Source organism: Falco cherrug, chromosome 3 (genome assembly GCF_023634085.1).
Source record: "Falco cherrug isolate bFalChe1 chromosome 3, bFalChe1.pri, whole genome shotgun sequence".
In the NCBI taxonomy this organism is placed as follows: domain Eukaryota; kingdom Metazoa; phylum Chordata; class Aves; order Falconiformes; family Falconidae; genus Falco; species Falco cherrug.
Genome location: NC_073699.1, coordinates 97,975,286 through 97,997,469, shown reverse-complemented (window position 1 = coordinate 97,997,469; position 22,184 = coordinate 97,975,286). Strand labels below are relative to the sequence as shown.

Below are 22,184 nucleotides of genomic sequence, written 5' to 3'. Positions count from 1 at the left end.
CAACTGCGAAGCGCTGTGTTGCTAGCCAGAGACCAAGAGTGCACAATCTGATGCTGAATGGCTGCCAGCAAGGAGTCCCGGCTCCAGGCCTCCAAACCACTTGGAAAGCTGTTGCCTGGCTGATTACGTCCCTGCTGAAAGGGTAAGGCTGCAGAGCAATGTGCACGGCAGATTAGATGCGTGGCTCCCAGCACCGCCAGCAGAAGCTGCAGATCTGAACCGCCACACGTACTCTGCAAATACACCCTGGTGCGTACTCGCGCTGCAACATGCCTGCGAGCTCCGCCGTTATAAAAATAACAACCCTATCAGTGAAACTGTAGTCCATAGGCAGTGACCACGGTACATGCCCAACTCCCTCTGAAACGAACTGGTCCGTAAGAAATTTTAAAAACCAAATGAAGGATGTGGTAACACTCCTCTCAACAAAATAGTAAGGGCAGTGTCTCTTTGAAAAAAAAGGGACAATTTGGCATTTGCAGTGTGTACAAGATGTCTTCATACACTTTCCTGATTCCTTGCCAGTAACTATTCAAAAAAGACCACTTAACAAGCAAACAGGTCTTCAGCACAACAAATAATAAAAAAGAGAGCAAAGCTGGTGCTATTTAAATATCATGAAACATTCTGCTAATCACGCACAGATGGAAGTACAGACGCTTCTGCCAGACGCCTTGTTCAGAAACTTTGCTCTATTTTTAATTATTTGATGCACAGAGGACCTGTTTGCTGATTAAAAGGGCACTGCCTTTAAAAGGACTCCATCAATACGGAGTCTAGTCTCACTTTTAATGGAGGATTTTAAAAGTAGTAACTCATACCTCCCGAGCTCCCTGAACTGACTTTTGTAATCTGGTAAGCATGGGGTTGGGGTATTGTCAGATGCTTCACTCACCTTGGGAAACTGTTAGCTATGTACAGGAAAAGTGGAACTAGCTATGCTCAAGCTATTGTTAAGTACACTGAGTAAATTCCATTTGGAAAACATGTATTTTCCTTTTACATCCTTTAGCTCGTATCTTTTTTGCTGTTACTTGTAAGAAGGCGGCGTACCAATTTTCAGATAAAAGGATTATTTTTGACAGTTTTCTGTTCCTAGTTTTTTGAGAAAACATACCATCTACAAAATTATCAACCAAAATACTTATTATTTTTTAAAAATCTGCTATAACCACAATACCTTTCCAATAGTCAGTTCTTGGCAAAACCAGTGTTGCACAACAACAACAACAACAACCCCTCACATTTTTTCACTTCATACCTTCTGTGAACTTCACTCATTCAGTGGGTACTTCATTCCTGTGCTTCTCCATAGCAGTCCAGGAATTCTTCCCTCACTGAAGAGCCTCACTCAAAATGCATACCATGTTCAATTTCTTTTCTTTTTCTGAATGAAGTGCTTTTCAAACATTCTTTTTTGGTTTAGCTTACATTTTATCTTGAAAGTTTTGCAACCTGTTACTACAGAACTTTGCCACTGGAGCACAGTCATGGTATGAGAATGACTTGAAGCTCAAGGAAAAACTATCCAAGCTGTTACTTTTGTCCCACCAGTACAACATGTAAAATTTTATTATATTTTTAAAGCTTACCAAAGTTAACAATTTGAAGTGCTTCTATTAACACAGCAGAAGAATCCTTTGGTTAGCAGACCATACGATATGATACTAAAGTAACAGTGACCCCATTATTTTATGAACAAATGACCCAAAGGGGGTGGCTCCTGCCTCATGCTCAGTTATAGAGAAAACAACTGAATGATTTTTATTTTTATTTTTTGTACAATGCCAGCATATAAAATTATACAAACAAATATATGCAACTGATTTGTTAAGAGACCAGCTGACAAGCCTGAAAAGCGAGAGGCCAGGTCAAAAGTCACTGCAGCTGGAAGCCAGGGAAGACGGGCAGGGGCACGTGGGACTGAAAATCCAATGTTCAGCCAGGGAAATGGGCACCCAACAGTCAAGCTTCAGAGAAGAAATAAAGGGGTTTTTCCCATGAGGAGAAGGGGAAGGCTGTATGGAGTGAAAGGCTTGTCCAGGCAGATCATCGGGGTTGCAAAGCTCAGAGTCCGGCTACGACTAACAGGGAAGGAAAAGAGGTAGATGAAACAACATTCAAATTTGCAGTTCTGCAGAAAATTACTGAGGTATTGAAACCCTCTGAGCAGAAATGGGTTTTAGACACACAGAAACACACAAAAAATCAAGCCAAAGAAAGGGCCAACACACAATGAAGCATCGTGCAGGTAACCTGGCAAGGGAGCTGTACAAGTAGGTCAGACACACAACCAGGGAGAACTGCTGAGCAGGGGAGAATCTCGGTAGAGAAGGGGATCAGGAGGAAAGTTAATTGGCCAGCGATAAATGAATAAAGTCTAGAAAAGGTTAAAACAGGACAGAAGGATGGAAAGGACAAAACACTGTCTAAGCTATATAAAGCAAGATTTGTCTAATTCACAAACACACCCACCTGAAGCACGGGAAGGAAAGACAACCGGTGATCCCTGACTGAGGAACGGTTTTCATTCCCTTTTCCCTTGGAGGAAAAGAGAAGTGAATGCTCAGCTGCTATATCTAACAAGCAACCAGTGTCTGATCAGCAATGCTGACCTGTCAGCAACAGCTCTGAGTCGGGAGGGCCCCGACACACCCCAGAGACCCTAGGCCAGATCCCATGTATTGTCACACCGCATTGACATCCACGTGGTTCCATTTAAACCATCCAAGTAAGTAACAGATGGGGACCTGACCCCTTATTCCACCACAGCCTTTGGCTGAGCGCCTCCGCAGAATACGCACAGCTCACGTTAAACAAGATAAGAAGCATAAAAACCCTGGTTGCTGCAGCAGAGGGTGCACAGCACTACTGGTTTCATAGAGACACTCTGGCTGAGCTGTATAAACAGCACCAAACACCGCAGCCAGCCAGCTGACAGCTCAGATGAACGCAACTCATCGCAGAGCTACACATGCAGCAGAAGCGTGTCTTAGTTTGCATTTCTTCCATTCCACACAGCCAACGTGACATTCAACAAGTGATTCCTTAGGTAACAGGGGCGTACTTGACTACTGCTGTTTAATGTGTTTCAGATGCTTACTATAAACCTTCTACCCACCTCAATTTTCCTTAGGGCCCTTTCTGGCTGTACTCTTAACAGATAACAACATCTGGATAGCAGTGTCATGTAACAAATGTCATAATTCCACTCAGGAATTAATTCACTCAGTCACTACACACTGTACTCCCCTTGAAACTGCTGCTGAGCAGCAATCAAAATAAACTGGCGGTGACCAACAAATGGCAGGATGTACCCATGCTGGTTTGTATCATTCTCACAGCTGAAGACTAGGCACCAGGATGGAGTTATCGTCAGCTTGTGCAAATATGGAACACAATACGGACTTTACTCCTCCTTCAGTCCTTACAGTATTGTAGCATCACATGTATCTTAAGACACTACATAACATATTTGTGCGCTAGACAAACAAACACACAGTGCAATTTTAAACTATAGATTATTGGTCCATAAGATCCACCATCACACTCTTTCCCTGTAAAATAGAACACAGACGCATTACAGAGACGGCACTGCCATGTCACTTACCTCCCCACAACTTAATCAATCAACTGTCAAGTTCACAAAGGGTATCACAAGTAATTTCCAAGACTGTGTCCTTAACAACAAGAATATCAGGCCAGATCACAGCAGAGATCCAAAAAAGTTTAGCAAGACTGAGCAGGAAACCTGAAACTCATCCCTGATTCAACGAGGAGAGAGACAAGACCTAAGCGAAGAGGTGAAGCAGCATCTCAGTTCTGCAAACTGGGAAATGCAAAGTCAAAGTGTTTGTGCAGATCCACCAGTTCATCTTTGGTTATTCCATCAGCAAGCACTGCTCACAGAGGAATCATGCTAACACGGCCCAGGGTAGCTGGTGGGAAAAAAGGGAAAAGAGAATCCAGAGAAAAGAAATACAAAATCTAGGCTATATTGTTCTCTCATTTGTAGTAAACTAGGGGGCAAGGTACCATTTCATTCGGGTGTCAGGGAGACACAGCAGTTGTCAACAGAGAAACCTCCACTGTAAATGAGTTGAGTTTGTTTTAAACCAGATGCTTAAATCTTAAGACATTAGTATAACTAAAATCTTGCCTTAACTGAAAGATTTGTTCATGATATTCATATAGGAGTGCTTTACTTGCATAACTATTGATAGAAATACCAGTATCGGTGTGTCAGGGCCCAAACACTATTGAAAAGTTCAATCTTAATGACAACCAACACTGCTTCCCCTTGCTGAGGGAAGAAAATAGCCTGGACCAAATCTGTAGTCCTTAGGTACCATTTCTTTGGAAATCATAGGCAATGCTGCCTGCATAGAGTCTCAGTCTTTGGGAAATGCCACTAAGCCTGAAGAGCAAGGTGAACAGAGCGTGGTTTGGACAGGGCACCTCTGAGCAGGTGAAGACCAGCCCAAATTACCATCTAAGTAACTCTGGGTGCCTCTCTAAAAGGAGTATGACACTGCGGCGTGGGATGGGACCCTCCACAACAGCTGTAATGGTTTGTAAGAAGGATCTGTCAAGGGACAACCCCAGGGCATGTAAGTGAACCTTTCAGATCACAGGTGGGGCATTCTGCTCACAGTTGCGTTTCTTTTCTGATTCTGACGGATGATTTCTGTTTTCAGCAATGCCTATACAGCACTACCTGAGATACCTTGAGTCATTAAAAAAATCACATAGGATAGAAAAGTAGATTCTAAAAAATTGAAAAAATGATTCAGTGACCTTCTGTTGGGTTTTAACAGCTTATTATGCTCCCTAGTTACTGCATTTTATAAAATGCAAAATTTTATCTGTTTTACCCTCTTGTATCTTTGCTTTTAAAATGTGACACATTCTGTAGGGGGGAAAAAAAATCCAAAAAGCAAAATGGAACCTATTTTTCTATTTTAAAAATTTACAAATAATCACCCAAGCTACAGCAAACATACAGACAGATAGAAAGTAATTGTGTTTGTATTTGAATTCTGTACTTCAAGCCACCTTTGATCAACTTGATTAATATTCCTTTCAGAAGATTTTATAGCTGGTGTACTTCATGAACACAATTAAAGTAGATTAATCTGTTCTGAATTCTATGTTTCATAAAATTACTGTTCCTTTGATTAATTTTACAAAAAACACATGTAACTATGTGCAAATGCATTTTTCTCATTGATAAAACAAGCTTGTGACACAGCTTCCAGTACTGGCCAAGAGCTATCATTGTGAATATCTAATAAATCAGCAAGCTCGATGATGCAATGTCATGTGAGCTAATACACAAAATACTACACTTCTTATTCAAGCAAAAGAAAAAATAGCCCAGTTTTTAGCTTATAGCACTGGCTAAGCTAAAATACAAGTCTTCAGATACCAGCATCTGTGGGATAATGCCACCAGCGAGTCAAAGTGAAGGTAGTGGATCCACAAACCTTCCTCTACTGAAGTCAATAATAAAATTTTAATCAAATTCAATAGCATGGTTCCACATGGTTGAATTTCAGAGACACTGGGCCTGAACAGGACCCATCTGACTCCTGATCTGCAGGAGAGACTTTGACCTTACCAGGACTGCCATGAGCAGGCTGATGTCACTTCACCCCATAAATCCCCTTGCCTGACGCTGTAGCTAAGCACCACTGAACTCAGGTACCCTCTAGGAACACTGCAATGTTGTCATTTGCAGCAAGACTTGTAATGCATTCCCCAGGCAGAAACAAGGGTTGCTGTGGCCACTACAGTAAAAGAATGTGAAAAGGGATTGGGGAACAATAAAAAAAGACAGGTAACAGTAGAGAAAACAGAGTGACAATTTACTTAAGTCTCTCATATTAAAACAACACAACAATTACCAGTATCAGCTGAACTATCAAACAGATATTACAAGAAACAGTGGGTTTTTTCAAAGAATAAAATTTCCTGTTGATTGATTATTTCAACGGAGAGGAGAAATGATACACGAAAGGTCTCTCTGACACAAGTTCCTGCTTCCTGATGTCTAAATTATGTTAGGTTTTAGTTCGGGGTTTTTTTTGAGACATTACTTATTTAACATTCTGTTTGCAGTGCAAAAGTAATCTAAACCCCTTTTTTATTTTTTGGCAAATGCTGTGCACTGCTCACGTTAAGCTTACCGTTGACTGTGAACTGTTAACATGTCTTAGAGTGGTTTCAATGTTCCTATGGCAAGCCTACACAGCATTTAGGAAACAATGATATCCCCAGGCCCGCACTGTAGTTTCTGAAGCACAGATTAAGCACGGTATTCTGCTCAACAAGCTCATCACTGTTAAGTAACTCATCAGAAAATAAAGAGGGAATTATCAAATGGGAATTGCCAAGTAATTAGTTCTCTGAAGCAGATGACATACAACTGTTAAAGGGAGGGGCTTCCCTGTTAGTCATATGTCAGAGTAGAGCCTACTAATCTGTAAATAAAAATGCATTACATATGATTAGTGCTACGGGTTTTTAACCACTAGTGGTACATGGAGAATAAACTTACAACTTCTTCTAGTATAATCTTCTACTAAGATTTTTTTTTCTTGCACACAGTAAATTTTCAAACTCTTCCGGATCTACTTGCTGTCAAGATTTATCTGGGGAAAACTATGAATATGGCACAGTACCAGGCAGGTGATATGCTCAGGGGCTACGGAAGAGGAGAAATGCATTTACCACCATAATAATTTGAAAAATCACTCTCTACTCAGCAACTGCACATGGCACTAAAAAGGAACCACACCAATGAGAAAATATTCACTAGCACAAAATTTCCAAGCACGTTAAAGGAGGATTAAGCTTTCTTTTTTGTAATTATCCTTCTCCATTAAAGCCTGACTTTCTTTCAAGTAGCTGGCCTCACAGAAAATGTTAAATTTACAAAACTACAAGGGCTTTCACGCATGGGTACCTGACAAACAAAAATGTGCTAACAGTCACAACCACGCTCCCATACGAGTGAGAAACACTTCAACATTTGTACTCTATTTTATAGAGCACAAAGTGACTCAATAAATCCTTAAGTCATGCTTACAGCTAGCCGCAAAATGGGTTGATCACCATTAAGTAACTGCTCAGAAGATAAAGAAGCAATTATCAGACTTGGGGGTTGCCTCCATCACAGCATCTCACCGTGAGAAACCCCTCAGCCAACACATTCAAATGCAGAAGCTGCCACTTGGGCTAACCTTCAACCGAAATACCCCTGGTACCGGGGGCTAACCTTCATCACCCAAAAGCATGCCCCTGGTATCGAGGCACAGCAAAACTCACCGGCACACCCCTGCTCAACACACACCGCCAAGGGAGAGGGCAGGAAGGCGCACACAGATGCTGAGGCTCACACTCAACTGTACATCGCATCTAGTCATCTCACCACTTTTGGCCCTCAGCACGTAGCAGTTCTCCATCTCTCAATACTTACACTAACATTCAAAAGCCCACGCTTTGAAGTAATGCCAACAAGCCGCAGTGCGTGGGACAGCAAGTCCCTTGTTCCACTTGCAGATACACGTTTTTTAAAACAGAAGTTGGAAGGTCATGTTTTATAGCACATTAGGAACGTGAACCTTGTGTTTTTATGTAGAAAGATCACTACCACCAACTCCATTTACACTTTAGACGGTGTTACAAAACCTTCAATCAGCCAGACACCAGACCTTCAATACCTGCTGAACAAACAGCAGAGCAAAAACATGAAAGGTCGCAGCTGAGGTGATGGGGTAGGGCTGAGGGGACCACAAAGCCTCATTCCTAAGACACCAGTCTGCACTCACATCACTTCATTTAATTTACCTTTAAGCTACACACAACACAACCAATTGAAAAAAAATAAAATTATTTCTAATTACTACCCAATTAAACCTAGCTCACATCTCCGTTTGTGCTCTTAAAATGTTAAAAATCTCCATCGCCTACCTTCCCTTAGCCCTACAGCCACTGTAAGCCTTCATAAATAGTATGAGAAGGAAGAAACAAAACCAGTTATGATAAAAGGACACAGATATGGCAATCAAAAAGCCACCACTGGACACACTATTATAGAGACGGATTAGCTCTTTTTATGTTCACTACAAAGTATTTTAAAAGGGCAGATTGTTGTCCGTTTACAGAGAGCAGTAGCCAAAAGTCTGCATAAAACATAAATTATGTCTTACATAAAAAAATAAGTTACATTAGGTAGTGTACAGGCATACTCATGGAAAAATCAGAAAAAAAATTCTTAGAAATGGGCTGCGGCTCTAAATTCAACCCAATATTATAATATGATTAATAGATACCAAGTGACTTGACAGTGGAAAAGATTAAAAAGAACTCTTTAGTTGTTAAAGTGTCCAGTCTCTCATGCAAAATCCTCTCAACGCAACTGTTCAAAAGAAAGCATTGAGTCATTTGCCTACGTGGAAGGAGGCAGTGCATGCTCTGAACAAATAACAATAACTCTGTTTTGTAGAGCAGGCAAAAATTAACTGAAGTCATGATTAAAAAAAAAAAAAAAAAAAAAAAAAAGCTGTATCTCTGTGTATTTGTTTTAATTTTATTCTTACTAATCCCCATGTCCTTATTCAGGCAAGATGTTTAGCAGGCTCTGCAAGAATGCTGCTTGAATTAGAAGGGTAAGCACACTGGGAGCTCACACACAACAGCGACATTACTCCCTGAAGCCACATGATTCCTCACGCTGGTAAAGCCACGAACGCACGTGTAGGGCCATCAGGACTAAAGCAAGGTTTCTGAGATCTCATTTTGGATGCGTTCAAACACGTTCCATGTTTGATCCCTCTGACAGACTGTGGATGGTAATAACCCAGGCCTGCCTAAAACGGAGCAGGGTCTCACCACCTTCACCCCGAAACAAATACGAAAGCCAGAAAGACAACGGGTTTTTGCATGTGATGCTCTGTCTTAAGCCGTGTAACCTATCTGAGGCTGCTCGCTGCACAGCGCCAGGTCACGTTCCTTTCACGTGTCACTACTGTGAGCTCCCCCCTGTTACATCCAGTGACAGAGAGAATGCTTGTAAGCAGGCAGTCTCCACCTCAGCAACGCTTCTTTCACTCATCTAGTTATACAGTGGGCCTGATTTTGATCGCTCCCTAGAGAAAATGAGAACTAACTAATGAGGCCAACAGAGGTACCCCAAACTTAGTGACTAAAATGTCCAACGACAAGAAAAGAAGCCAAAACAAATCTGATCTAAGGTCTAGAACTACAACACTATACTGCAAGCTGCGCTGGCACAGAAAAAAGCAGTACAGTACTACAGTCCTGTCATGCCTCTGCACCAGACTTAACTAGGTTATATTTTTTACCCAAACTGTTTGCCTAACACGTAATATATTCTCTCTCGTGCAACTGCAGGAAATGCCAGATGCTAAAATATTTGAGGTGACTTAGCAACACATTGTGGATAACACAATCTGATTATTCATAGGATTTGACCAATACACTATAAAGATTACTACTTCTAATTAAGAGCTGTAAGTCTTTCCTGGAGTAATTACTTCTGCAAATAAATACAATTTCATACAGCCCAAGCTAATTCAGAAAAAAATGAAATGCTCTGTGGAAACGATAATGTCATAACAAAACGCTTCCTTCTATCCACCTCCCAAGTCAAGAGCTGCTACCAAGTCAGTTTTCTTCCAAAATGGAAAGACGAAATGTGTCAGTGCCCAGGCACTTTGTCTGGTTTTCCACTCTAAAGAAATTCTTACTGCTCTGAAGAGATACAGTGGTTACAATCTACCCCCACCATTCAAGCTCATTTGTAAACCGTAACAGGCATGTCTTTGCATGTAACTACTTCTTAGACAACTTCCCCTTAAAGCACAGCACCCTTCCCCTCAGCCACAATAAAATGTAAATTATGTGCTGCATACTTTTCCATGACATGCCGCAGACATTAAAAAGTTATTCTGCAATGGAGACTTTCTGATCAGCCCCTCAAAAGCAGAATGCTAGAGTAATTAATTTTTCTGGCTGTAAATAGAAAAAAAAAAATCCTTTGATTTTCTGCAAGTAACCACTACATTTCATTTTCTTTTATTTAAAGACACAGGCAATTTTCTTATGACCCTTTATCTTTTTTTTTTAAGCATTAGCAGTATTGCCAATCCCAAGCACTCAAAAATCATGTAACAGGTCCAAAAAACCAGGCTGGCTTAATGACAATCAGATTAAAGAAATAAAATAAAAATTTATGTTCTTTTTATTGGCAGTATGTTCGTTGAGCCTCGACACTTGGTTCTTTCAAGGTATTCTCCACAACCATATGGGAAGGAGAGAGAGGAGAGAGGGAGAGCAGACTGATATATGTGCGCTAATACATCCCGTCTGGCTACAGCATTTCAGGGAAAACAATCAGAAGAATTGAAAACATTCCTCAAACCACAGTTAAAGACACCAGGCACGTCAGTAGTGACTAGTTATCCTGGGAAGTATCGCAATGCCAGGACCAAGTTCAGTGCACAGGAGTAACTCAAGACACTGGAAAAGTCAAGCAGGCTGCAAGCAACAAAAACCACTGAAAATATTCGTAAAAGTGATTAATACAATTTTACGTGTGGCATTTGACAACAAAAATCAAAACCTGTAAACTTTTCCATTCATACCATCATCTTTTAGTAACCGAATATGCTCTGACCTGGGGTGAGCATAACACCACTCATCTGGAGCCCACTGTCCTGTAAGTCACCGAACTGAGTCACCAGAGTTAATGGAATTTTTTTAACCAAGAGTTTCTCAAGGACCTCTACTGCCAGGCAAGGGAAGTATGAAGTGTCCCGGGTAGGTAACCCCACGGGCACCCTAAGGTGCCCACGCTGATTAAAGCCCAGAGCAGACAGCGTACACTGGTTAGAGGAAATAAAAAGCATTACATTCTCACCTTAGTGGCAGTGCATATCTGTACGGTGAAGAGAAAAACGAAGGTGGTCACTGTCCTGCAGGGGTCAAGAATAAATTCACAGCTTGTATTGCTTGCGCATCTGGCTTGGCCTGCAATGTGACTGTTGATCCAGGAGTTGAGAGGGTGGAAACCAAAATAAAAAGAAACAAAAACACAGTTAAGAGTCAAACAATTTACAACATGCTAAGACATCCCAACAAAGAACTGAGAGACTGCTTTTGCTATTACTCAAGCACAAATAAACTATACATTTAATTCTGCAGAGCACATACAGTAGAGAGCAGAGGCCATTTATCCAAACTGAGTGCTCTCTCCCTAAATGTGATCTTAATGAGGTGAAGAATCCTAAGCGAGTTGAGATGACTGTCTTCACTGCCAACAGAATATATTTTATTTGAGGAGGAGCATCATCCAGAAAACATACTGCTGCAACTGCTACTATTAAGTGAAAAATAACCAGCTTTGGGAACGTGCCGCTACCTTGTACGCTATTTTCTCATTAATGGTGGCATGCTAGACTCAATGCATATTACTGAAAATTCCCAAATAATATAAACAAAGGAAAACTTTACCAGTGTGGAGATTTTTTCTATTTCTGTATTTTTGCTCAGTAAAATTATGAAGAGCCAGCACTGAATTTCTGCTGACGTTACATATTAAACAAAATACATTTTAGTTTTTCACTTGGAGTCTCACCAAATATTTTTATCACTCTCGGGACAATAAAAGGATTTAGTGGGACCATTTCTCCCTCACTGAGAAGCATTTCTGTTGTTTCAGTTTATGAACATACTTACTCGTTCCTATTTATGGGAGGATTTACACACATACTTAACTCTTGATAGGTTCTTTAATCAACCCTCATTCAGCAAACCCCTCACTGGGACATGTACTAAAGTAACTTTGCAGACTGGGACCAATGCACAAACACAGATTTGCATGTGTTCTACAACCACTTCAGACTACAGCTTTGAGGTGAAAAAAACCAAACAAAAACCCATGAAGCATTACATTCTAAACACATGCACTAAGATCAAAAAGGAATTATGGTTATCGACCAGGTTTTTGTCATTCTGCAAAAGTCAGGAGTCTGCAAAGTTTCTTGCATTTTAAAACATTAGTCACGTACCAGCTCAGCCAAAATGAAGTAAAAATCTTCCAATTTCTTTATATACAGAATATGAACCACTGAACAAGAATCCAAAATACAGTGCATTTATCCAAATACCTACTTACCACACTTAGAGCTTTAAATAAAAGTAAAGTGAAAGGATGAGGTCAGGATTTTCAGTTTGCAAAGCTAAGGCTATTGATGTCACTGGAATAAAGCATGTCATTTCTTTGCAATGAAGCATCTACCTGTGCCAAGCCTTTTACTTGTGTTTCTCATGCTAATTATATTTCTATTTGTTAAAGCAGAGTTGGTTACAGCAATCTCAGAAGAGACCTACAACAAAATCCGTCGTCTGCACTCTGTGAATTGCACACACTGTACCTGTACAGTCCTCCAAAGCAGCCAAATCATTCACAACCTGTATGCTTAGCTGAGGCTGTCACACAGCCCGACTTCCCTCAAGCAGCATCAGCGTGAGCTGCCTCACACGCTGGAGTAGGTTTGCAGCCAGCCAGTGCTTCAGACCATCCATGCAATTCTGACACGCATTTCCTTTACAGCCTGCCATACTTCGTTATTGCATTTCCCCTTCAATTAGTACACCACAACAAAAGCAGCGCACTGTACCAACAATGACAATGATAAATCCTGACTGTCGTCTACCAAGATGTAATGCTAAACTTCAGCAAGGGGAAAATCAGGCCTTGATTTTGCTTTACTAGCTACGTTACTAAAACAATTCTAATGTTTAAATCCTTAGTTGCTTTTCAGGTGACTGCATTTAAGTGTCTATTTTCTTAATTAACAGGAAACTAGGCCACTGAATCTATTACATAAAAATTTTTCTTAAGTGAAATTCCAGGTCCCTTGTAAATGTCTTTTAAAACAAGGCTATTTTTTTCAACCTTTCTAAATAAATTCGATCAGGCCAGAAGGGCAAGAGAGAAAAGTTACACTGTTTATTTTCAAAAAGTCTTTTAACTACTGTATATTTGATCTTGTTGAAAATAATTACTTTCTAATGCTCTTTGTCACACAGGTAATTTGTCTTACAATAAAATATGTATAAGCAGCACGCGATACACAAAGGCTCACTCTACAGGAGTCGTCCTGCACGTGATTATTCCACGCTCTCCAGCCAGTCCCCCGAACAGGCTCTTCTATTTCAAGCCACCTCCTCGGTACGGAGGCCCAAACCGGAGGCGGCCGTGCCAAGCAGAGGAGGATATTCTCTCCTAACAAGAAAGGCGAGTTAGTTGAGGCACTGAAAAGCTGCACTTAGGGTGTAGGAAACTGCCCATGAGCTCCCTGTTCCCTCACCCTTCCAAGGAGAAACGTCCCTGCTCAGCAGCCAGGCTGAGACCTGCAAACTCGTCACACCAAATGCCAGACCACCGGCTGCCTGGCACCGCAGGAGCTGCACCACCGACAGGCATTCCTCATTACCTCCTCCAGCTCCGGTGCTTTACCATCACAGCGATTAAAATATCTATTTTACTGAGATATTTCTGGATTGCATTACGTTCCAGCCTGGTACTACAAACGCTCGGGAGCTGTGGGTGCTGATGATTTCTCATCATCGAGACATGAAATCCTCCAGGCCAAGTTCAATATTAGTGTAAGTGCATGCAAGATTAGTGACTGGAATAGGGGTGTTAACCACTTCTGCAGACGCTTAATGCAGCTCCGTAATCAGGCAAAAATCCTATTTAAGGCCACAGTGCTTTTTGCCGTAAAAAGATAGAAAGAAAAATAACAGTGATACGCTGCAGATCACTTTTTGAGCTCCGTTACTCTACTACATGTCTGGATTAAGTCCAATAAATGGAGTTATTCTAGATATACACCCATGTAAGTGCCTCACAATCCCGTCCCCTGGAGTCACTCCAGATTTATGACATTGGAACAGCGTGCCAAATTTGGTGCCTTTAAAAAATTATACCCATGTTTGTGAAAAAGTGGCTTAAAAGAGTGATGTCCAAACACTAAAAACAAATAGACATTGCTCGGGTAAATACATTTTTAAGAGCAGTATAGAGTCTGAAGCTAATTAGCTTGGGGGGTGGTGGTGGTGGTGTAAACAAACAACAAAAAACCAAACAAACCAATGTTGGAAACAAAGTATTTGCTGAGAATCTTGTTTTTAATAATACATACTTAGGTTTTTCATCAAGAGAAACTGAAGTCAGCTTTCACCTAAAACAGGAAAGGGTTTAGACCTTGCTAAGAGCTCTGAAGAGGCTTAACAGACCCAAGTGACAATGGTGGTATCAGGTATCACTGATTTTCATTTTACTGGCCAGAAGGTATAAAGTACAGTATGCCAGTGGAGACTAACAAGCCTGTGGCCTAAAATGTGAAAGCTGGAATGTGAACCGTCACAAACACCGTTACAGCCACCAAACAGTTAAACCAGTCAGGCCGGCGGGGGGGGGGGGAAGAGAAAAAAACAAAAAACCACACACACACACTCGGAAGAAACTTTTATGCAAGCTTTTGTAAGCCAAAAGCATTTTTACAAATACCACACCTTCGTGAATTTGCTAATAATAAATACAAGTCGAACTGGCAATTTGGCTAACCTGCTAAGCGTGCCACGTACCGTCCCATCTGCCTGACACTACAGCCAGCGAAGAACACCCTTCCCGAGAAGTTCAACCATTAGGCAACCACCACCAGCATCCTTCGATGTTTGGCGAGCCCAAGGTGGTAGCCATGCCGGCTGTGCAGCACCGCGGTGGCACAGGCAGGGTGGCTGGTGGTAGCCCGGTGGGTTGCCGGCCAGCCGCGCACACACCTGACTGGACCGTGAATACCGTCTGTTACCATGGCAGCCTGATCTAATTACATGACTGATCAGGGCTGGAGTAAGCGTGCTGAAAGCCTACATTGCTGACATGTCGCTACATGATGAGAGAGACAGACAGACAGGCAAGCGCGGAGGAAAATCTATCGACCTCTGCCTTATGTAAAAAGTGAGGAGATTACAGCCACCCTTTACAAAAAAAACTGCTGCCTGTAAAATACCGGCCGGTTTTACAAACAAATTAGGTGCAATAACATGCAATTACAACTTACTATTATCTCACAGCACTGCAAAAATAACTACAGCGTAATATTTTCCCTGGCCATTCTCAATTTCCCTCTCCCTCATTCATAACCCTTGCTCCATATCATAAAACCGAACTATCTCCATCACCCGAACAGAAATAGCTTAACGCAGAGCCGGGATTTTCCTTTAGGGGAAGGCTTCATTCGAAACTGAAATTAAAAGTCCTTGACTTCTCGGTGTGTAAGCAGAGTAACTCACTATGCCTGACCACATCTGACACGTAAAGTAACCATTACTGCATAAAATACATAACCATGAGTGTTAAAGCATAACCTGCGCTACAAAATATGAATTTCTCTACCATACCAAAGGGAAGAGGTCTCCAGCAAAGGTCATCTACCTGCACCCTTGCCGATCCGTACGCAGGAAACGTTTGTAAGGAGGAAGGTTTTACACACCCGGATTTCTTCGTCTGGGCGTAACAGGAACACTCAGAATTTTTCCCCCAATTCTATCTGGAGTTTGGGCTCACGGGGGAAGAGATGCTGCTCGGAGGAGTCCCTATTACACAGCATACGGTAAACAAAATAAAAATAGCCCGTCGCTCTCGTTGTCTACACAGTGCATTATATAACGGGCTTCCGACTTGTTTTCTTTTCTATTATTACTCTCCAGTAATTCCTCCTCTTCAATAACATGTAAATCGCTCCCAATTCTGTCATTTTATTATTATCGCTATTACAGTTACAGTAGGAGCTAACGTTTTCCAGCATGCTTTAATTTAGACTTTAATATTCTCAGGAATCGCACTGACGGATTCAGCACCCACCAACATACAAGGGGTCATTTATTCGTTCTCTGCCGGTAAATTACGATGCCGGGGGAGGGGGGGGGGGGGAACAAACGCAAGCCCCCTAGCCCAGCCGCCCGGCCCGGCCCCAGCACACCCCGAGGCGGGGGGCGGCGGTAGGTGAGCGGCGGGCGGGCAGCGGCCGCGGCCGGCGGCGAGCGGGGCCCCGGGGCGGCGGCGGGGAACCCTGGCCCGCTCCCCCCGGCACCCCGCGGGCAGGCGGCGGCCCCCCCGGTGCCCACCTCTCCCCCCGGCCTTCCCTCCCGCCCCGGCCCCCCCGCCCCCGCTCTCCCGGCCGGCAGTACCGGGTGGCGTCTGCAGCCGGCCTGGGCCCTGAGTGAAGCGGAGCGGGGCTGCCGCCGGGCACATCCCAGCCCCAGCGCCGCCTCCTCCTCCTCCTCCGCCTCCGCCGCCGCCGCCGCCGCCGCCACCTCCTCCTCCTCGCTTCATTCACCCTCCGGCAGCCGCCCAGCCCCGTACTACATACGCCGTGGCGGCGGCGACCGGCCCTGCCGGCACCCAGCCCCGCGCTGCGCCCCGCCGGGCCCGCCCGGCGTACGGGCACCGCACGGCCCCCCCGCACCGCGCAGCCACACACACACACACACAGTCAGTCACACACTGAGGTACGGCCCCGCACACACACACACAGTGGCACGGCCCCGCACACTGCCACACACACACACACACGCTGAGGCACGGCCCCGCACACACACACGCCCCGCGGCCGCCGCACCGGGGGCAGCGGCCGTTCGCAAAATGTCCACCGGCCCCGCGGCCACCCACACCCCGCCCGGGCCGGGGGCGAGGGGGGGTGCGTGTGAGGAAGGGGGAAGGTGCCCGGGGGGGGGACAGGACTGTACGAGCGGCTGCCCCCGCCGGGCCGCCCCGGCCCCCCCGCCCCGTGTCCCCGCATCCCCGCTCCCTCCGCCGGCGCCCTCGGCCATTTCGCGGCCGCCCCCCCCTCCCTTCCCTCCCTCCCTCTCCCCCGGGGCCGGGGCCGGGCCCGCGGCAGCAGCGCCTGCGGGCCGGGCCGGGCCGGGCCGCGCCGGGCCGGCCCGGGGGGCGGCCGCAGCGAGGCGGGCTGCAGCCCCGCGGCGAGGTGGGCAGTGCGCTCCCCTCCCCCGCGGCCCCGTGTTTTTCCAGCTGGAAATCGCCGGCGGTTCGCAGTCTAAACAAGGGAAGAAGCCGCGGGGGGGGGGGGGGGGGGGGGGGGCAGGCAGAAAGCAGAGGAGGAAGAAAAAGCCACTTACTGTAAAGTGTCAGTGGAGGTGGGGTTGGCGGGGGGGGGACCTCGCACACAAATGTCTTCCTAGCTGATCACGGGGCTTGGGGCTGCTTTTTTGTTTGTTTGGTTTTTTTCCTTCCCCCTGCAGTGACACAGGTCCGGGATGTCTCCACCACTGTAGTAGAAATGATGTCTGCGGTACCAGCGCTCGCTCCCTCTCCTCTCTCCAGCATGTAAATGGGTAATAGAAGCCAAATATGGAGCAGTTGGCTGCCTCTGCAACAGCTCAAGGATCCTACTTCATGCAAAAGGGGGGGGGGGAGAAGGGAGGAGGAGGAGGAGGAGGCAAGGCAACACTCTGGCAGGCGGCCAAGAGAGCCACACAGATTATTGCATACGCACAGCTCCGCCGGGCCAAGGCGGCCTTAACCCTTTGCGTGGCGGCCGCACGCTGCCCGCGGGCGGCACCGACGGGCCCGGGGAGCGGGCGGGGGCGGGGAGAGGTGGAGGGGTTGGGGGGGAGGGGAGGGGGGGGGTCGCCTCGCCACTTACCTCCCTCCTGCCCCTTGTAACACTTGGAAGGCCAGGCTGGCTCTCTACGGCGGGCTGGAGCCCTGCGCGCCACTGTTCCACGCAAGTCCCCCCGCTCCGGTGGCAGGCTGCGGCGCGGGGATCTCAAATCACTTTGCAGGCGGAAAGAAATGAGCTGGGAAGGGGGGAAAAAAAACCGAATAACCACAAAAAATCCCCAACCCTATATTGTTTAAGGGGGAAGGAAGAGGCAGCTAGCGAAGCGTGCTGTCCTTCAGAAATGGCAGGGAATGCTGGTTTAAAGGATGCATGAAAATCAGTTGCTCAGTCAAGGCTGGTCTGTCTCTCTAAGGGAGGAAATAAAACTGTGCTGGAAGCCAGGGAATGCTCTGAAGCAGCCTCTGCGAGAGTCAGAAGAGGGTGATTTTGTTTAAGATGCCATATTGCATTTCGCTGTGGAGAGCTGCAAAGTGATTTAGAGCAAAAGCTTGCATCCCACTCCCTTTTTCTGAATTAGTTTTATTTATCCGGATCCTTGGCATATGCTTGAGTTGCTTTGTAGAAAGTACCTTCCACTTCATTCAGACCAAAGAGGCTCTGACTCATACCGTCACTGAACTACAAGACAGGCAGGGCTGAACCACGCATGTTTGGGTACTAACTCCCTCTGGATTCCTCAGCACGCATTTCATCAAAGATCCCCTCGCATCTCTCCCAGCTGCACGCAAACCACTGTGAGCCTCTCCCAAATCTGCTGCCACCCCCCCACCCCCACCCCCACCAAGTCAACTTACACTTCCCCGTGGCTCCAGCATCAGCTCCTTACCCTCTTACTTCTCTGAACACAGGTCTCTGCAGTGCCATAAACTGCAGCGATGGGCAAATAAGGAGCACGGATGCAAACCAGAGACCAGAGGAAGTATCCTCCTTCTGGACTGGCTCAGTCTGGTCTTCAGGTCTTAGAAGAAAAGGCAAAACATCAAATTACCGAGCCAGGTACAACTTAGAGAAACAAAATTATGGAAGCAATGAATGGGAGGAATAGAGCCGAAGGACAGCGGGCTGCTATGCTCGCATGCAACCTGACAGTGATCCATAAGGAGCCATTCACTCTCTGCTTTGGCATCAGGAAGGGAGGTACAGCACAGATGAAGCTTCTCCCCACCCCAAGGACATTGCAAAAAATGTTGCATGAATAGCAAAGGCTGTTATGTACCAGCTCCGTGGAGCGGGATGCTGCGGGGTCACAGGCCTCAGATGTGCACTCCCTGTAACACAGCCATCCAGACCAGGCTGTTCATTGCGGCTTGTACCAGTCTGCCACAACAATAAGCTCCAAGGTACCGTGTTTCTAGTGCAGGTATATCTCCTATGTGTCCATTATATATTAGCATTAGATTTTAGCATTAAATCTAGCATTAGAGTCTAGATGCAAAGTACCCTAGGACTCAGCCTGTCATTATGCAGATCAGCAAAGTGGTCCCTTCTATAAATGACTGCACTAGTTCACCGTAATTGCTAAAGAACGTAATAATAACATTGTAAGCTGCAGTGCTCTTGATTTAGAGTTGATACTGTAATGTAGACTAGCTCCATGAAACATAAGGATCTTTTACCACAGCGCCTGCTGCATCTTTAGTTCAGGTTCACTATGAAACCCAACATCGTTTTCCATTCTAGGAGAGGTCTGGGGACAGAAGCAGCAACAGGCCAAGATGTTTGGACTAACGTGCCGCTCAGCACTATGAGACAGTGAACCTACAGCAGCAAAGCAGACAGCAAAATTATCTTTACCCAGCTAATGCAAGGCTCATTGATTTAATAAAAGGAACCAAAGGAGAGAGACAGAGACTGGAGATAACTGAAAATCAAGTGAAAGCCCCAGAGAGGCTGCAGACCCATCATCAGGGTTTAATTCTGAGTACGCAGCATTCTCCCTTTCTGCCACCTTTTTTATTCCAGTTGTACAGAGTGTTACCTCAGGAGAAAGGAATCTTTCCTTCTCAAAGGTTCACCTTGCCAAGAGGTGTGGCACACACAGAGAAAGAGAAGCCACATTCATGCTGAAGCAAGCTTTGGGCAACTTTCCCTTTTGTAGCAGGCTCATGTAAGAGGCTTGTGTATTCCTCCACTCTGTGGCTATGGTGTTTGCCACAGGACCCACGTTTTTTGCCAACACTCCAGGCTTTTACACCATTGTCTGTGTTTCTGCTTCAGAGTTGAAAAGAGACCCCTAAAATCTAAGTCCACTGTAAGTCAAAGCAATATTGTTTTCCTGAGCCAGCAGGCAGCCTTAGCCCATGGCTTTGGGAAGTGCCACAACTGCCACCACCATGTCAGGTTCACAAGCCATTCCTCACCTCTGTTTTGACTTGGTATATGTTGGTTGCATTAACAGACAAGAAATGAGGGGACTACGCCTCCACGGACATTGCCCGACAACACAGGATATACCGCCATGTCACAATATGTCCTTGTGCCTCTGCAGCTCCCCTGCTGAGGGCCGACACGGGGGCTCTATATATTCCCTCCACAAAGAATACCACAAAATATGGGGGTGCCGGTGAAGGAGTGGGGGTGGGAAACAGCACCTGATGTGACCTTTGCTGAATGGCTGGGACGGAGGACCCTCAGTGTCTCTAAAGGCACTGCAGCCTATTGACCCAGAAGCGCAGAACTAAGCCAGAGAAGAAAGTCAGTTGCTGTAGAAGGTAAATGTGACTTTACCTGCCACCAGGGTAGTTCAGACAACGGGAATAAAGAGAACTCAGAACCGAAGCAGTCAGGTCCTGGTCAAGGGCTACCCAAAACTCCTGCAGTGTACTCTCGCAGCAGCTAAGAGCCACCCTAAACCCCATCATGTTGCCCCCTCCGAGGAGGGCACGTAGCAAGAGGTACATACACCAAAGCAGCAGCAAACTTCCAAAACAAAACTCTTTCATTGCAGACCTTCCTGCCCCTCGAGGGAGAGAAAGAGAGCAGAGATCCAAGATAGATGCTAGTCCGCTGGCTGAGTGCAGTACAGAGAGGGGCTCTGACACCACGGTGGTCAGAGGGACATGAACCCACATTGACTCAAGCATTTTTATTTACTGCTGGTGATGTGCTGAAACTGATATGACTCCCAGCTGAATACAGTATTGACCAAAAGATATTAATCAATTTGACATGCAAGATGTCCACTGTCTAGAAGAAACTGTCTTTCAATCCACTAGTTGTAATGTGTCATCTACACTGCATGTTTTATACCATTAATAATATCTACAAAAAATGGGTGAATAAGAGGTATAAGAAGTTAGAGATTTTTTTTAAAAAAAATTCACATTCAGGGAAATCCGGTGATTGTATTGAGTGTGATAAGTAATTTCACAATTTTTGATCATTACAGTCTAGGTCTTCAATTTGTCATAAAATGACATTGTTGGTCTCATTACAGCCTCTAGTGGACAGTAGTAATCCACTTCACAGACCTATAGTACAATTTGCTCAGATGACAAGCACTATCAAGGTGGAGGTTACGCTGAGAGAACATGACCATACAGTCATTCCTATCCCCTGGCAAAAAGGATTTTTTAATACAATCAAAGGTTTGTTGCCATTGCTCTTGAGGTGCCTTGCTTTACACTTAAGGTGTTAACACTGGCTTGTAAATAAAGAGAGAACTTCTGCTATTCATTTCCATTTCAGACAGCTTTCATAAAAATGAAATTCATCTCAAATATTTTTATAACAGAAAATATTGGTTGCCATGTTTTTGGCTTAAGTAAGATGTTTTTATTCCAACTCGGAATCCGCCGACTGTCCAATCCACCTCCTATCTATTTATAGCCCTCTCGCATTCAGATAACTTTCGCTAATGCAGTTATTTTCATTATTTCAGACATATGTGGCTGATATTTTAACAGCTTTAACAAATGTGAAACTATAGTTTGGATTACAGCTGGCTAATTAAGGTATGCTTTCCTCAGGGAAGTTAAAAATGTACACAATCTGAACAATTAATGTATCTGGAATGTATAACTTGAAGTGCCACTTGTGTGAGCATAATAAAATATGACTAACGTCTTTATTTTTTGTGTATTCACACAGAAATGAGTGTACCTCCTGTCAGAACAGGGATGTTGATGATGTTCTGCAGAACTCCACGATTGTTTTGAGGTGGAGGGAAATTAGACTGGTAGACACAGAAGGCCAATGCTGTCCCTTTAAAGCCACAAGTATCTCACGCGAATTAACATTTAGTGAAATAAGAGCAAAGAATTCACAAAGACTAAGCAAACGTGTAGTACTACACTGTGACTCAAAGAGAAAAATCTTATGGTCTAAAATGCTGAGGTCCTTTGCAAGTGAATTCAAAGGAAAGGCTGATGTTAATTCCGTTATTTTACCACTCTGTGGCTAGGTATGGGTTGTAGGGCTGCTGTACAAATCATTATTTGTCAA

At 44.7% G+C, this 22,184-nt stretch overlaps 1 protein-coding gene and 1 long non-coding RNA gene across 8 annotated transcripts in view; one reads left to right on the top strand and one right to left on the bottom strand.

The window, feature by feature from the left end:
* The window catches only part of ATXN1 (ataxin 1), a 212,334-nt gene extending 201,268 nt beyond the window's left edge, over nucleotides 1–11,066 (bottom strand). For all 7 annotated transcript variants that reach the window (XM_055705407.1, XM_055705406.1, XM_055705409.1 and 4 more), the window contains exon 1: nucleotides 10,946–11,066. The gene's annotated coding sequence lies outside the window, so the exon portion shown is untranslated. The remainder of the gene's footprint in view (nucleotides 1–10,945) is intronic.
* LOC129735652 (uncharacterized) lies at nucleotides 10,958–21,046 on the top strand. The gene is made up of 4 exons (XR_008731445.1): nucleotides 10,958–11,089; nucleotides 17,228–17,451; nucleotides 18,590–19,081; nucleotides 19,422–21,046. It is a non-coding gene; the product is annotated as an uncharacterized LOC129735652 (long non-coding RNA).
* The last annotated feature ends 1,138 nt before the right edge of the window (nucleotides 21,047–22,184 follow it).